This window comes from Podarcis vaucheri, assembly GCF_965113315.1.
Source record: "Podarcis vaucheri genome assembly, chromosome: 6".
Classification (NCBI taxonomy): Eukaryota; Metazoa; Chordata; class Lepidosauria; order Squamata; family Lacertidae; genus Podarcis; species Podarcis vaucheri.
This window is the reverse complement of record NC_138764.1, coordinates 107,019,436-107,036,073: the sequence shown is the minus strand read 5'-3', so window position 1 is coordinate 107,036,073 and position 16,638 is coordinate 107,019,436. Positions and strand designations below refer to the sequence as shown.

At 55.4% G+C, this 16,638-nt stretch overlaps 1 pseudogene across 2 annotated transcripts; it reads right to left on the bottom strand.

Annotated features, from left to right (window-relative positions):
• Positions 1-9,881: 9,881 nt before the first annotated feature.
• Positions 9,882-15,054, bottom strand: LOC309535472 (E3 ubiquitin-protein ligase RNF182 pseudogene; annotated as a pseudogene). Of its 2 annotated transcripts, none has more exons than XR_014224724.1 (2): positions 14,935-15,054; positions 9,882-12,077 (listed from the first exon to the last, which is right to left on the bottom strand). The product of XR_014224724.1 is annotated as an E3 ubiquitin-protein ligase RNF182 pseudogene (transcript). The 2 variants fall into 2 exon arrangements; XR_014224726.1 differs by lacking the exon at positions 14,935-15,054 and adding an exon at positions 14,137-14,253.
• Positions 15,055-16,638: the final 1,584 nt, after the last annotated feature.

The window sequence follows — 16,638 nt, the reverse complement described above, 5'->3', positions numbered from 1 at the left end:
ATTATTATTCTTTACTATTTGTGCCCTGCCCATCTGGCTGGGTCTCCCCAGCCACTCTAGGCGGCTTCCACAAAGACCAAAAATACACTAAGATGTCACACATTTAAAACTTCCCTGAACAGGGCTGCCTTAAGATGTCTTCTAAATGTTCAGGTAGTTGTTTATCGCTTTGACATCTGATGGGAGGGAGTACCACAGGGCAGGCGCCACTACCGAGAAGGCCCTCTGCCTGGTTCCCTGTAACTTGGCTTCTCGCAGTGAGGGAACAGCCAGAAGGCCCTCGGAGCTGGACCTCAGTGTCCGGGCTGAACGATGGGGCTGGAGACGCTCCTTCAGGTATACTGGACCTTTGAGGCCGTTTAGGGCTTTAAAGGTCAGCACCAACACTTTGAATTGTGCTCGGAAACGTACTGGGAGCCAATGCAGGTCTTTCAAGACCGGTGTTATATGGTCCCAGCGGCCACTCCCAGTCACCAGTCTGGCTGCCGGATTCTGGATTAGTTGTAGTTTCCGAGTCACCTTCAAAGGTAGCCCCACGTAGAGCATGCACCACTCTGGCCAGACAGTCTGCGGGCAGGGAGGGTCTCATCCTGCGTAGTCTCAGCTTTGGATCCAGCACAGAGCAAGCAGGTCTCTGGGTCTCCAGCTCAGCTCTTGCACAACTCTCAGAGTCTTGTTCTCCTACCTGGCAGCTAGGTGGGAGGCGTGGTGGAGGAAAGGCCCCCCTGTTAGCCTGGAGGGTCCCATCCCTTAGTTGCGGCTCCTGCAACCTGGCTCATTCTTTTGGGATGCGGATGAGGACACTTAAGTGGCCAGCCAAGGACATTGTCTTACCAAAATAAAATTGTCTGACGAGCTTAACGATAGAATCCTCCATTAGATTCTAACCCTCCCTGCGTCCAGGACCCCAAGGACTGGAAGGGACTCGGGGCATCATGCAGACTGACCTGCCCAAACCTCCTTCGAAACTACATCTCATTGGCCTGGAAGTGAATCGCCCCCATGACCACCATGCGACTCAGCTGGGGCCCCAATGCAGCTGTTCCACCAACGAGGGAGTAGCACTCTGCGCATGCTCTTTAGCCAAGACTTAGAAGGGGAACCACAGTCCAAACGAGGTTCTTTGTCCACCTCTCCAGGCCTGGAGCACCCAGAGGTTTCCTAGTACCTAATTTTTTGTACATCTTAGATAGTCTTGAAGGGGTGAGGTACCATCCGTGCTGATCTTTAACATATTTTCCTTGACACGCCATACATTTCATATTTGTTCTCCAAAGATTTTCCCATTTGGTCATCATTATTGGGCAGCCAATATCCTGTGCCCATCTAATCATTTCCTAGTGCTTTGTTGTGGGGAAAGAGAGCAGCCCCCACCCCAGTCCTACTCTGCTGTAACCAGGCATGAGCTCAGGGAGGGGGCTGCGATGGGGGTCCTCAAACCCCTCCAGGACGTGTGCCAAAGGCAGCCGCTCCGGCGAGTGAGAATCCAGCTTCTGGCACAAGGCTGGGCTCCTCCAACTGCAGCATCCTGGCGCTGCCCCTTTAAAGTAAGCTGTGCCCGCTGTCGGCTAATGCCCCTAATCAACTGCCCTTCACCCCTCTGCCCCTATAAATCCCCCAAGCGCAGCCTCTCCCGCCCCAGAGCCACTCTTGCACAGCATGGCCTCAGCACCCTCCCAAGAGACGCCTGCGGGCAGTGGGGATGCGGAGGGCTTTTGGTGTCCCCTAGGGGCCCCGCCTGCCCCCCTGCCCCCTCTGCTGCCCCCTCTGCCCTGCGCCTACCCTGCTCTCCCTTGCTACAGCCTGCTGCAGCCACCGCCCCTGGGGCTCTTCGCCCAGCCGGTAAGTGACTCCAGGCACTAGGAGTGGCATGGAGGGGGGGGCGTTCTGTGTTGCATTGGGGTGAGCAAGGGGGTGGGCCCAGGTGAGCCCCTGGGGGCTTGAAAGATGGGTGGGACTGGCTGGGCCAAACACCTTCTGCAGGCGAGATTCTTCTCTCCCTCTCCCTCTCTCAGTCACATGGGAGAAGGTGGAACTTCTGGTGCTGAAAAGCTTCCAGGACCACTCAGGTCCTCTGCGCTTTGCTGCTTCCAGCAGCCCTCAGGCTAGTGACACCCTTGCTGGAATCATAAAAGAATTCACTTGCCTTTCTCCTCCTCCTTTAACAGCGCCAGCAACCAAACAGCAGGGAGTCCCGCAGATTAACTGCCCACCAGACTTCTTTTGTTCTTTCAGAATGTGTCAGTCTGACTTTTTTGGTTTCCGTGTGTCCATTCTGGACTCCTTTCTTTGGGCCCTTCTGAAATAGATGCAAGGCTCATGAAGGTTTTCAGGCATCGATGGCCTCAGAATAGAAGTTTGGGCGAGGGCTGCAGCTTCTGAAGGTGGAGCATCTGCCTTGCAGGCAAAGAGTCCTGCGTTCGAATCCCAACAGCATCTCCTAGCAGGGCTGGGAGGCCCCTCTGCCTGAAAAACTAAACAGCTGCTGCCAGCCAGTGCCGACAATACTGGGAAAGCTGGACCAATGTCTCAGTGTAAAGCAGCATGGGCGTAGCCGGGGGGGGCAGGGAGGGACAGCTGCCCTCCCTAAATCAATAAAAATGCATAGCTAACTGAGGTTCTGCAACCCCTGACAAAACTCCCGGCTACACCCATGTAAGCCAGCATCCCGTGTCTCTGTGTTCCTACCTGGCAAATCTCTGCGTTCAGTTTCTCCGTCAGTTCTGAGGTGGGAGCTCATTGGAGCTGCTGACCTGAGGCTGGGGGATGCCAAGCGTGAGGAGAAGGAACTTCTGGGGAGAATATTACTCAGGGGAGAAGGTAGCAGGCGGGCAGAGCAGGCCGGGGGGTGAGCAATGGGGCCAGCCGTTGGGGGGCAGGGTGTCAAACAAAGGCCAGGCAGCCACTGGCACCAGATCCCAGGTGGGTTGGGGGCAAGGGTGGGGTCAGACTGGCTTGCTGGAGACACCCTCGCGAGTTCCCTTCATAGAATCATAGAACGGTAGAGTTGGAAGGGACACCCAGGGTCATCTAGTCCAACCCCCTGAAATGCAGGAATCACAACTGAAGCATCCAAGACGGATGGACATCTGACCTCTTCTTAGAAGCCTCCAAAGAAAGAGTTCACCACATGGGAAGGCAAACTAAGGCCCGGGGGCCAGATCCAGCCCAATCACCTTCTCAATCTGGCCTGCAGATGTTCTGGGAATCAGCGTGTTTTCACATGAGTAGAATGTGTCCTTCTATTTAAAATGCATCTCTGGGTTATTTTGGGTGTATAAGAATTCCTTCATCCCCCCCAAAAATATAGTCCAGCCCCCTGACCCCTGGTCCACCACCTTCCAAGGGAGACCGCTCCTCTGTCTAATGGCTCTTTCATGTCATTTGAATCTGTTGTTCCTGGTCCTCAGCAGAAAAAAAATCAAGCGTTCTCTGTCTTCCATGGAACAGCAGCACTTCAGATATTTGGAGATGTCTCTGTGTCTCCAGCTGCCAGCCGGCTTCTTCCTAGCAGCCGGGGGGGGGGGAGGGAGGCCCAATGGCCGTTTGCCCGATGGCACAGAGCAGCTTCTTTGCTTATACTCATTGCAATGCCTAACTGGTCAGCCAAATCCACTACCTAGGCAAAGGCAGCAGTTGGGGAAGCTTGCTCTCATGCCCTTTACCCCCCCCCCACACACACACAGGGTCCCGAGAGCTGGAAGGGAGTCAGGGCATCATCCAGACTGACCCTCCCACACTTGTGCCATCACCCCCTCCAGAGACCAAGAGGTCTGTCCCAAACCTCCTCCCCACCCCAGGCTCCTCCAGAGATCTTCCTCATGAGCTCTTAGGGATGGGGAGAGAGGCCTTCTGCATGCAGCACAGGTGTCCCATTCCTGAGTCCTGCCTCTGCCTGGGATTCATGTTCTCTGTCCTAATTCTCTTTGCGCCAAGTCCCCCCCCCCCATTTGAGGCATAGCTGTCAACGTTTCCCTTTTTTTAAGGGAAATTCCCTTATTCCGAATAGAATTCCTTGCAAGAAAAGGGAAAAGTAGACAGCTATGATTTGAGGGGCTGTAGGAGGAGGCAAGCCACCCTCGTGGCAACAAGAAAGACAGGCTGGCAAGCGTTCTCAGGCTGGTGCAATGGGCAGGCTGGCATCGAGGCAGCTCAAGCCCCCTCCTCCCAGCCCTGGGCTGCATGACAGACGCTCCTCTCTCTGGTCTGGAGATGTTTAAAAATATCTGCAGAGCAGGAGTCTTTGTGGTGGCTTCTCAACCAGGCAGGGAAGGGGCCTTTTCTGGGAGGCAGGAGAAACGTTGGGATGGGACTAAAAATAGCAGCAGAAAACAAGAGGAGGCAGCAGAGCTGAAGAAGCAAAGCCCCTCGGGGGCACGGTGCCCGCCTCTCGACCTCAGCAAAGGAGGCAGCACCATCCACAAAGCTCTGCCCGCCCCACTCAATCAGGAGGGGGCCAGAGTGTGACTAACCGGAAATAACTGTGTGCAGGTAGAACCAGGGTTGGTGCAGTGGTCAAAGTTGATGAAAGGACCCCGAGGTCCTTGAGGGAAGCTGCAGCCCCAGTGGCAAGGCTGGACCCAAGAGCACCCCACATCCTTTAGGGGGAGAGGGATGCCCTCCGGGACAGATGGACCCCCACTCAGGAGGGCAGAGAAAGCGTCCATTCATTTCCATCATGCCTTTTCTCTAAAATGTCCCAAATGCCGCAACCTTTCTCTGCCTGCCTTTGCTTTCAGGGTGGAGCAGGTTTCCATTGCATGGGCCACATTTCAAGCACGCTTCAATTTCTGCCTCTTTCTTCCGTGCAGGCTTCTGGCTTGACGCTTCTGTCGTTGACTCAGCCTGCATCCAGGCATGCTTCTTTCCTCTAGCAGGGACAAGTGTCCTGCTTTAAGCGAGGCATCCCGGATCACAAAAGCCAATTCTGGCTTCGCCTTGGATCCCAGAATGTCCTGTTTAAGACGGGCACCCTGGCGCGAGTCAGCAGGGTTGTGCTGGCGAGCGCCAGAGAGCCTTCCGGGATCGCTTTGGGAATCATCAAAGGGTGGGGCCAAAACACCTCTGGGAGGCTGCAGTGGCAGTGGCAGGAGGCAGCGGAGATGGGGGCAGAGGAGGCAGCAGGTGAAGGGGGCAGGCAGGTAAGGGAGGGGCTGGGTGGGCAGTGGTCTTGGGGCTGAGCAGGCAAGTGACAGGGGTGGCAGGATGGTGCAGGTGTGCCTCAATTTGCCCTCCTGAAATGTGGGGGAGTATGCAGGGAGCCAGAGCAGACCGGAGGAGCCAACATTTCCCTGTTAACAGAGAAATCTGAGGGCTCCCTTGGACAAAAAACAAGGACAGCAGCCAGGAATACCAGAGCGAAACAGCAGCCAGGAGGCTTGGTCTTTATTGAAGACTGTTGCCACAGGACTCCCACCTGCCACCAGGTGGAACAAGATGGAAGCCCCGAACAAGAGAGCCCCCAAACTTTTATTAGCTGCTAATCCCCATGTTGTGGGACGCGGGTGGCGCTGTGGGTTAAACCACAGAGCCTTGGGCTTGCTGATCAGAAGGTTGGCAGTTTGAAACCCCTCGATGGGGTGAGCTCCCGTTGCTCAGTCCCTGCTCCTGCCAACCTAGCAGTCCGAAAGCACGTCAAAGTGCAAGTAGATAAATAGGTACCGCTCCGGCGGGAAGGTAAACAGCGTTTCCGTGCGCTGCTCTGGTTCACCAGAAGCGGCTTAGTCCTGCTGGCCACATGACCCGGAAGCTGTACACCGGCTCCCTCGGCCAGTAAAGCGAGATAAGCGCCGCAACCCCAGTCGGCCACGACTGGACCTAATGGTCAGGGGTCCCTTTACCTTTTTAATCCCCATGTTAGGTAAAGGTAAAGGTACCCCTGCCCGAACGGGCCAGTCTTGACAGACTGTGGGGTTTGTGCGCCCATCTCACATTTATTGGCCGGGGGCCAGCGCTGTCCGGGGACACTTCCGGGTCACGTGGCCAGCGTGACATCGCTGCTCTGGCGAGCCAGAGCCGCACACGGAACGCCGTTTACCTTCCCGCTGGTAAGCGGTACCTATTTATCTACTTGCCCCCGGGGGTGCTTTCGAACTGCTAGGTAGGCAGGCGCTGGGACCGAACAGCGGGAGCGCACCCCGCCGCGGGGATTCGAACTGCCGACCTTTCGATCGGCAAGCCCTAGGCGCTGAGGCTTTAACCCACAGCGCCACCCTCGTCCCTACAATCCCCATGTTACACCCCCCCCAAACTACATCACTAATACATCACGGTTACATCATAAAAGGGGAGGTCTGGTGGCAGTAATCTGAGCATCCTGGACCCTGCCCCATGGTTCCCCTTGCCCTCCACCAAACACCCATCAAGTGTGACAAAAGAGACATTTACATTTCCTTGTTTCCCAGCCAAGTTCATCCCACCCTTTTGTCTTCATCTGGGTTTGTTATTTCTGGAATGGCTACCTGTCTGGCACTCAGGTATCAGGATGACAGGGATTATCACTCAGGCAGAGGGGCTGCTGAGTAGCTGAGCTCACCTGTCTATAGGAATTTCTGAAGTTTTCCCAGTGACCCAGTACATAGGTACATTGATGAGTGAATTCTTACATTTGGTATCTTGCAGCAGAGGCCTTTTGAATAAATAGGAAGAAACTGTGATGAAGTGTTTTGTGGGGACAAATCACAAAAGCAATGGTGCTGGTTTTGGTAGTGGGCTGCATGTGCATGATATCTGCTGGAGGGGCAACCCCCCCCAACCTATACATAAATTCCTGGAACCCCCCGAGTTGTTTGGGGGTCCTGCTTCTCACAGCTGCTCTTGCCTTTGTGTGCTCCAGGTCTCTGCCCCCTGCGAGCTGCCTGGCGGACCCCCCCTGCTGTGGCCGGCGCCCTTGCTCTACTCGCCCCTCCTGCGGCCAGGCACCCCCGAGGACCCTTCGCGGGGCAAGGCGTCCGCCTCCCGGGAGAGCACGGCGGCCCTCAAGGCCTGGCTGGGCCAGCACCCCAAGAACCCCTACCCCAGCAAGGGGGAGAAGGTGCTGCTGGCCATCGTCAGCCGGATGAGCCTGACGCAGGTCTCCACCTGGTTCGCCAACGCCCGCCGGCGGCTCAAGAAGGAGAACCGGGCTTGCTGGGCGCCCCGGGCCCCGAAGGCCGAGGGAGAGGCGGAGGAGGAAGAGGAGGACAGCGAGGGAGAGGCCGGCGCAGAAAGAGCAGCCCCCAGCACCCCTCTGCCGAGGACAAAGCTCCCCCAGAGTGGCTCTCTGGCAGAAACAGCGGCCCCTTGGCTGAAGGCCGGGCGGTGGCAAGGCTTGCCTGCGTCTCCTCTGCCAGCCACTGCTGAGGCGCAGGAGCTGCCCGCCAAGCCCAAGATCTGGCGTGTGGCTGAACTGGCCACCAGCTCCCAGCCCGGCAGGGGGGCTCTTTGAGGAGCTGCAGGGCATCGAAATGGGGTGAGAGGAGACCCCTTTGTCCAGCCCTGAAAAGGCTTGTCTGGCTGGTGGGGAAGCGGAAGAGACGAGCTGCTGTTGTTCTTGTTCTTCGCCTGTCCTTCAGCCTCAGGTCCCAGAGGGGCTTGCAAGAATTAAAACATCGTGCGAATACAGTTGAAAGTAGCTGGGATAGTCGACTCTCCTTTGTTTTTCAAGCAGAGTTTGGGTGTTCACATGCCAGGGATTTTTTAGCTGTGAGTCCTGCATTGCACGGGATTGAACTGGATGACCCCTGGGATGCCTTCCAAGTTGACAGAAAAAAATTAAGGTCGTCATATATATATATATATATATATATATATATATATATATAATAAATGTTCATAAATGTACCAAGCAAGCACGTACATAGATATGGGGACCACATTTCTGGAGCAGCCCAGGAAGACCACCCTGAAACCATTTTGACTCCCAAACTGACCCAATGTTTTCTCTGCAAGGAGGGAGGGGGTGAGGGAACCTTCCCATTGTCTCAGGAATTGGGTAATCACCATCTCAAAGGAATGGGCAGACTGCCAGGAAAGGCAATCAGATGAGACATTACCAGATAACCTGGCAGACAGGAAAAACAACAACATTCAAATTTCTGTTGTAGACCACCTTTTCTGTGATGTAGGTATGATGTATGGAGGGGTGGTCTTGAGCTCTAGGGAAGGCAATTTAAAATGTCTATATAAGGCCTTTCGCGCCATTGTTCTGGGTTCTTCCTCCTTTCCTGCGTTTGAGGGGAGCACCCTGTTGCAACAGATCAATAAAGATCAGGCTTACTAGCTGCTTTGCTTCTCAATATTCTCTGGTTGACCTCTGTTATTTTCTCCTACCGATGGAGAACCTACAAAGGACTCTATATGAGCTCTTGTGTCCCCCATAAGGGAATAAGGGCAGATTTTGTTTACAACGAAGTCTACAATCCTAGAATTATAGAAATAGAGGGGAACCCAAGGGTCAACTAGTCCAACCCCTGCAATGCAGGAATGAAACCTTGAGAGATGACTGGCCAAACTCTACTTACAAAGCTGCAACAAAGGAGAAGCCACCACCTTCCAAGAGAGTCCATTTCACTGCTGAACAACTTGTACCGTCAGAAAGTTATTCCTCATGTTCAGTTGCAATCTCTTTTGTTGCAATTTGGATTCCATTAGTTTGGGACGAAGCCTGCTCCATCTTCCATGGGACAGACCTTGAGATATTTGAAGGTGCCTCTCAGATCTCTTCTCTGTCTCCCACAGGCTAAACGCACCCAGCTCCCTCAACCTTTCCTCATCAGGCTTGGTTTCCGGCAAGGGGGTGGGGTTAGATTCTGAAAGGGGTGCAGATTTAGAGGAACGAGTTGCACACTTTTTCGTCCTGAGGTGTGACGATGGAGGGGATCTGTTTTGACAGTTTGTGTCGGTGCTAAAAAGTGCCCTACACAGAGCAGCTTGTGGGGATAAACCAAGAGGGAGGAAGTGAAAATTTGCAAACATCCGTGGGGGGAAATAAAACTAGCTCTGCATGACCTCTGCTGGATGAAAAGGTTGTGGCAGCTCCAGGTTCCTCTAAGCCACGGGTAGGCAAACTAAGGCCCGGGGGCTGGATCCGGCCCAATCGTCTTCTAAATCCAGCCCACGGACAGTCCAGGAATCAGTGTGTTTTTACATGAGTAGAATGTGTGCTTTTATTTAAAATGCATCTCTGGGTTATTTGTGGGGCATAGGAATTCGTTCATTTTTTTCTTCTCCAAAATATAGTCTGACCCCCCACATGGTCTGAGGGACAGTGGACTGACCACCTGCTGAAAAAGTTTGCTGGCCCCTGAAAGCCTACTCTCCAACAGGATATCAGCTCCCTAAATCACCCTCCATTACCCTGGCAATCCCCATTTAACTCTGGGAAGAAGCGCTTCCTTTTCTATGTCCCAAAACTTTTCTCCATGCAAGGCATCACGGTAGAAACGTGTATCTCTCACTTGCCTTTTAAAGCCCCAAACACCGTCCCTCATAGGAGAGTCTCTCCACCCCCTTGATCATTTTGGCAGACTTTTCCCAAACCTTTCCCAGCCCTTTTGAGATGAGCAAACGGAACTGCACACTTATATTCCCCATGCAGTTGCGCCATAGATTTGCAGAATGGCATGACAATACTGGCAAGTTTCGTTTTATTTCGTTTATTTCTGAACCAATGGAGAACACAGACAACAGGAGGTGCTGTTCTGCCAGTTTTCACCAGGCACCGGGACTTGCAAACCAAAATAAGCAGCTTTTCCTTTAACCCTTTGGTGAGTGTAACGAAAGGAGCAGACCAGGACTTGGCACTGAGCACTCAGGAGGAGGAGGATGTGATGAAGGCCAGGGGTCTGACTCTCCTAGGTGGGACACCCTTTTGCCCCTTCAGGCTTGCCCCTTGAGCCCTGCAGAACTTGCAGGGAGAGTCTCTGGCTTTTGAAATGACCTCCTGCCCTGTTTGTAAGAGGTCACCAGTCTCCCTGGACCCACTGGGTGCGGGATGCTCTCCCCCCGGGAAAATTGCCCGTGTGCAAGGGGTGGACTAGTGGACCTTTTAGGTGCCTTCCAACCATACAAGTCTAGGATTCTACGTCAAGGGGCTGGCAGGCTGCCACAGTAGGACATGTGATGAGCCAACGTGGTGCAGTGGTTCGAGTGCCGGATGAGAATCCGGTAGAGACCAGAGTTCAAATCTCCACTCCAGCCCTGAAGCCCACAGGGTGACCTTGGGGGCCAGTCGCACTTCCTCTCAGCCGGGCCTGCCTCGCAGGGTGGTTGTGGGGATTAAGTGACAATGGGGGGGCATGTATGCCCCCTTGACCCCCTTGGAGGAAAAACGTGGCCCCTAAAGGCAAGAAATAAAATAAAAGAAATATTCAGGGTCCAGCAGAAGACGGTTGGCTCAGTGGGGTGGGGGCCGCATCCTGTCCCCCTGCCATTCCCAGTTCCACCAGAGACACAGCAAAGGGGGTCCCCCCCCACGGTCCCCACCAATGAGGCAGCCTCTAAACAGGGCAGAATCTGTTTTCCCAAAGAGCAGCAGAGACAAAGGCACCCCCCCCAGCTCAGCATCCTCGAAGCGTGCTCAGGAAGCTGAAAGGGGGAGGCAGGGAGGCAATGGGCTTCTTGCGCCTGCTGCCCTGGCACATGGAGGGTCTGCTTAGCCGTGTGGCCAACAGCGCCTGAAAGGCCCCTCCCTCCTCTTCCTCCTCCACAGAACTGCCTGCTCCTTCCTGAAGGGCGCCCGGCAATAAATTTGAACAACCTGCCAGCTATAAATCATCGGGCTGCCTCAGTGTGGTTGTACTTGAGAACTCCTAATTTTGTCAGAAGGAATCGGATTTGAAGATCTTATGATTTGTGGACCGAGATCTCTGACAAACAATCATCTATGTGTGAAATTACGGCATTCTTGCCTTTGCAAATATCTTTGGAGACAAATAAATTTCTCGGACAGCCAGGTTGCTACATGGTTCTCATGAACGCTTGGCCAATCCTTTGCCATCCTAAGAGTCCATCGTCCATGTCTGAAGAAGCACATCATCGCCTTTCCAGCTCTGAAACACGGGAGGGCTCTCTTCCGAGGCTGGCACTGCCCTTGGTTGGTTGGCGACCGGACCACAACCAGGCCGTTGCAGGGAGAGGAGGGCAATGCTGCTGAAATCTGCTTCCAGGAAGGGCGGTTGGAATGGCACGAGATTTGGGGAGGACAGGGAGGACGAATTGTCTCTTGGGTGCTGGCGGGAGGCTCCGGGGGGGCTGGCGTTGGCCCCTGCCCCCCGGATCTCCCCCTCTCCCCCACTGCCCGACTCAAGAAGGCAAGTCGAAGATCTCGTGGCAGAAGCACTGGCAGAGGCTGTAGAAGACGCAGAGGATGAGGGTGGAGGGCACGAGGCTCACCAGGACGATGCCCAGGTTGAGACGCTCCACCAGCAGGAGGTAGATGCCAAAGGGCAGAGAGCTGAAGTAGACCAGGCAGAGGACGCCCACCAGGAAGCGCGGGAAGGCGCGCCACGTGGCGCAGGGCTGGCACTTGCCCAGGGGGCCGTAGCAGGGCAGCGAGGCCAGGCTGGGCGGGCGGTAGAGGCGCATGACGTCCAGGACCCCCACCCCCTCGGGGGCCGCCATGTCCTCGGGCACCTCCAGGAGGGTGATGACCAGGCAGTCCGAGGAGGAGCTGTGCCCGCCCTCTGCAAAGGGCTCCAGGACGCTGGGGCACAGCAGCACCTCCGGGGAGGGGGCCACCCCCCCGGCCCTGGCGCCCCCTCCTTGCTTCCGGGCCCTCTCGCGGCAGCTGAGCAAAGCCAGGACCTGCCCGTCGTCCTGCAAGCGCCCCACGTCCCTGTCCGGCGGCAGGGGCATCTCCTGGCGGCAGAAGGGGCAGCTGAGGGTCCCGGGCGGCTCGCCCACCTCCACCATCTTGCGCAGGCAGCGGGCGCAGACGCGGTGGCGGCAGCTCAGCAGTTTGGGGCGGCGGCCGCGGCCGTCAAATCGCTCGTAGCAGATCTTGCACTCCATCTCGTGGGCTGCGAAGACCAGTGGCTGGGGGGCCCCCGCTTTGGCCTTGCCAGGGGACATGGCGGCCTTGGAGGAGGGGAGCCTGGCTGCGTGGGGGGCAGAGAGAGCACAACACAAGAAGGTTAGCAGAACCCCGGTGGGCCAGGCCAGTGCCCTGCCTCGTCCAGCAACCTGCTCTCACCCTAAGAGTCTAAATAAAAAAATTCCTTCCAGTAGCACCTTAAAGACCAACTAAGTTAGTTCTTGGTATGAGCTTTCGTGTGCATGCACACTTCTTCAGATACACTGAAACAGAAGTTGCCAGATCCTTCTATATAGTGAGAAGGTGGGGAGGGGTATTACTCAGAAGGGTGGTGGGAATGGGAGATTGGCAGATAGCTGAGATGAGCCTGTTGACGACTCTTAACGACTGCAATAGGTCTTACAGGAAAGGGCAAGGGGTGAGAAGGTGAGAAATGGCTTAGTCATGTATAATGAGATAAGAATCCAATGTCTCTGTTCAGACCAGGTCTCTCCATGGTTTTAAGTTTGGTAATGAGTTGGAATTCAGACCAACACGGCTACCTGCCTAAGAATCTAGATGAGATTCCCTGCCTTTTCCCCTGGTGAGATGCAGGTAGACTGTCTCTGGGCTTGGAGGTTCTATAAAAGCATAAGACGACGAGCTTGCTGGTTGCTGTGCACGCAGAAGGGCACAGGCTCAGCCCCTGGTGGTCCTGGCATCCCCAGGCAGGCGTGGGGATGCCCTCTGCCTGGAACGCTGCTGCCAGCCTGTGTCTACAATACTACACTAGACTGCACAGTATAAAGCAGCTGCTGCCTGCATCCCTGTTAGACTTGGCAGGTCTCAGATGGTTACCATTAACCCTTAGGTCTAGGAATTTTGCAGCATTATTATATCAAAACATTGTTTTTTTAAAAAATGGAGGAAATGGCAGCATAAGATATTCTTTAAAAAAACAAAAATAATAGTTACAGTGTCAGACTAAGATCAGGGTTCAAATCTCCCATTCGGAAATGAAGCCCACGGGGTGACCTTGGGGGCCAGTCGCTGCCTCAGCCTAACCTACCCCAGAGGGTTGTTGGGGGGATTAGACTAGGAGGCCGGGGGGGGGGGAGCTGTGCGTCACCTTGACCTCCTTGGAGTAAAATGTGGGGTGTCAATACACTGCAATAATTAAATAAGAAGGAAAATGTCCCTTTTCTCCCCTTGAAGAAACTCTGGGAAGGTATGCATATTCTGAAGTGGAAATATATTATTCATTTCCCCGGTTTGTCTCTACTGCTGGGCCTTCCCATCGCTAGTTTGGTCACATCCAGGCTCCTGCCTGGGCACCAGGGTGCTGTCTGGGGGGGGGGCATAAGAAGTGCCTGCAGGATCAGGCCAAAGCGGGGCCCATCTAGTCCCCAATCCTCTTCTCACTGGGGCCAACTAGATGGATGCCAATGCAAGAGCCACATTCTCCCCTCCTGTGGCTTCCAGCAACTGGTATTCTGGCCTCCGCTGGGGAGACAAGGCAGAGCCATCCTGGCGAGGCGCCATCGAGAGCCCTCTCGTCTTCCTCCTCCTTCTCCCTGAATCCGCCTAACCCCCTTGGAAAGGTTGCTGAGCCCCACGGCCTCCTCCGGCTGGGCGTCCAGCAATGGCCTGAGCCCCCCCCTCCCCCCGTCTTGGCTGGGCTGCTGAGCGGGACGCATCTGGCCTCTGGGCACACGCGCGCAATTGCGCGCAGGCTGGCTGAGAAGCAGAGCGCCTCACCTGCTGCCAAGAACGGGGGCGGGGGGGGCACCTGTGGCCCTCCAGACGTGCCTGGGCTCCAGCTCCCATCCTCAGCCCCAGCCAGCGCGCTCAGGGAGGGCCGAGCGCTGTTCAGAACAGAGGACCCCCCGCAAAAAAACCCCACCATCCATGCAACCTTGTGAGAAGCTTGCTGCCCTTGCTCCCGGGGTTGAGGGGGGGGGTTTCTCTCCTGCCTTGCCCAGCTGCTGGCCTCGGGAACCCCCCTCGCCCAGATCGCGCCCCCCCCCCCGCACCGTCGGTACCGCTGCTGGGAGAGCCGGGCCGGGCCCCAGGCAGCCCCGGGTGGAGTCCTTCCTCGCCCCCCTCCTCCCCCGGAGCTCAAGGGAACCCATCCCTCTCCCTACCTGGTGCGCGGAGGGGCGGGCGGGGGTCGTCCCGCCGGCCTCCCAGAGAGGCGCTGCCCGCTCCGGCTCCGGCTCCTGCTGCAGCCCCGGGCAGACGCTCGCGCGGGCCGCCGGCAGCCACCGCCTGGCCGTTGGCATGGCAACAGAGCCGGGATGCAGGAGGAGGAGGAGATGGAGATGGAGAGGATGTTGATGGCTGGGCAGGCTCAGGCGCCCTCCCCGCTCCCCCCACCCCGGATGTACGGCCTGATTCCACCCCCAGCTCCGCGGATATGCGGGGATCAAGCCCCCCCCCCACTCAGCAGCACAGCTGGGGGTCCCGCCGACCCAGAGCACCCCATCCTTTCCCCCCGAGGCCCCCAAGTTGCTTGGGGAGGGGAGAGGCGACGCAGAAGATGCGGCCGCGGCCTTGCGCATCCTTCGCAGGGCGCTGCCCCGCTTCGCCGTGGTGACAAGGGTGCCATGGGGGCGCTGCCCGCCGTTGGGCTCCTGGGGGGCCTTGGGCCACTCACTGCCTGCCTGTCGTACCTGGTTGGCTGGTGCAGAAAATATTGCAGGTGGGGGAGCGAGCCACGGGCGCCCTCCTGCGCGCCTCGGAGGAAAGGTGGGAGACCCACTGAAAGGGGTTGGTTGGTGAAAGAGGACGCCTGAAGACGCCAGAGAAAATACCCCCCCCAAAAAAAAACCCCAGCACCTTCTCTCATTATTATTCAAGATTGCACCCCCCCCCCTCTAATCTCAGTCTTGGCCTTGCCAATTAAAGGGAACGTCTAAGGTTGCAAGCCACATGCTACTTACCTGGGATTAGGCCCCATTGAATTCAACAGGACTTGCTTCCTATCAGACCTCTTTCGGATTGCTCCGTCAATCTATTGAAGCCAATAGTCATGGCAATTTACATCCATTGCTTTCGAGGTACAGCGGTACCTCTGGTTACATACTTAATTCGTTCCAGAGGTCCGTTCTTAACCTGAAACTGTTCTTAACCTGAAGCACCGCTTTAGCTAATGGGGTCTCCTGCTGCCGCTGCGCGATTTCTGTTCTAATCCTGAAGCAAAGTTCTTAACCCGAGGTACTATTTCTGGGTTAGCGGAGTCTGTATCCTGAAGCATATGTAACCCGAGGTACCACTGTACAATAGGTGCCACAATCTATTTGTCTGTACCTACAAGCACACACAGAGTAAATCAAAATAGAGATATGTGGGCGATTTGGTCTTGAGAGTTAGTGGGAAGTAGCAGTCAGGATGTGCTGGGTCAGGTTAAAGTCCTCACTTGGGTGACCTTGGCCCTGTCCCCCCCAGTCTCACAGCAGAGCTGGCCCACTGATTAGGCAGGGTGAAGCACCGGTCTCATGCGGCAGAAGTGAAAGAGGCGGCACCCAGGAAGACCAGAGAAGTCCTCACTTGGGTGACCTTGGCCCTGTCCCCCCCCCCCCCAGTCTCACAGCAGAGCTGGCCCACTGATTAGGCAGGGTGAAGCACCGGTCTCATGCGGCAGAAGAGACGGCACCCCAGCTCTTGCCGAATGCAAGGGGGCATTCCACCAGTGGCGGAAGGGGGGCAAGGGGCAGCACATTTGTTTCACCTCCAGTAGCCAACAGGACAGGCCACCCCTCCTCGCAGGGCTGCCATGAGGAAAGGAAACTGGAGTGAGGAAGCATGCAAGGAACCTTGGAAGGGAAGCAGAAAATACCGTATTTTTCGCTCCATAAGAAGCACCTGACCATAAGACGCACCTAGTTTTTAGAAGAGGAAAACAAGAAAAAAAATGATTCTGAACGAAACAGCAGTGGGTGTATGATTTTTGTGGTTCAAGCTGTGGCCACTGACATGTGATTTGACTGTGAGTTTGGGGTAACCCAATGCAAAAATCCTGAGGATCCATGTGGATCCGTGCTTTGTAACCACATTTTTGGGCCATTGGGGCCCACGAAACAGTGGATGTGTGATTTTTGTGGTGTAGGCTGTAGCAATGGACATGCTATGTGATCTGATGGTGAATTTGGGGTGACCCAATGCTGAAATCCTGATCCATTGGCATTTACCTCCTCCCTCTCAGGCAGCCTCCTTTATCGCTAGTGTCCCTTATCTCCCTCCTGATCACTTGCCGATCAGCTGCTTCCTTTCAACACCCCCTTCCCGCTTTCTTAAAAAAAAAAAAAGCACGATCTGCTTTTTGCCTCTGGGCAATTCGGCACCAGGGACCACGCATTTGCTCCATAAGATGCACAGAAATTTCCCCTTACTTTTTAAGGGGGGGGGAGTGCGTCTTATGGAGCGAAAAATACGGTAAATGGAGAATAACCAAACCAACAAGCCAGGAACTTCTCCACTACAGACTTGTGGGAGCAAATCTGTCCAGAAGTGCCCAAGAGATATAAAATTAAGGAAGGGTGGGTTCAGTTAGTTTTGCTCAAATGAAACTGGGAAGATGGCAACTCAGGCTAGACAAGAGGGAGTCCTTCACATACCCAAGGAATTCGCCAGAGAGACGTAGCAAA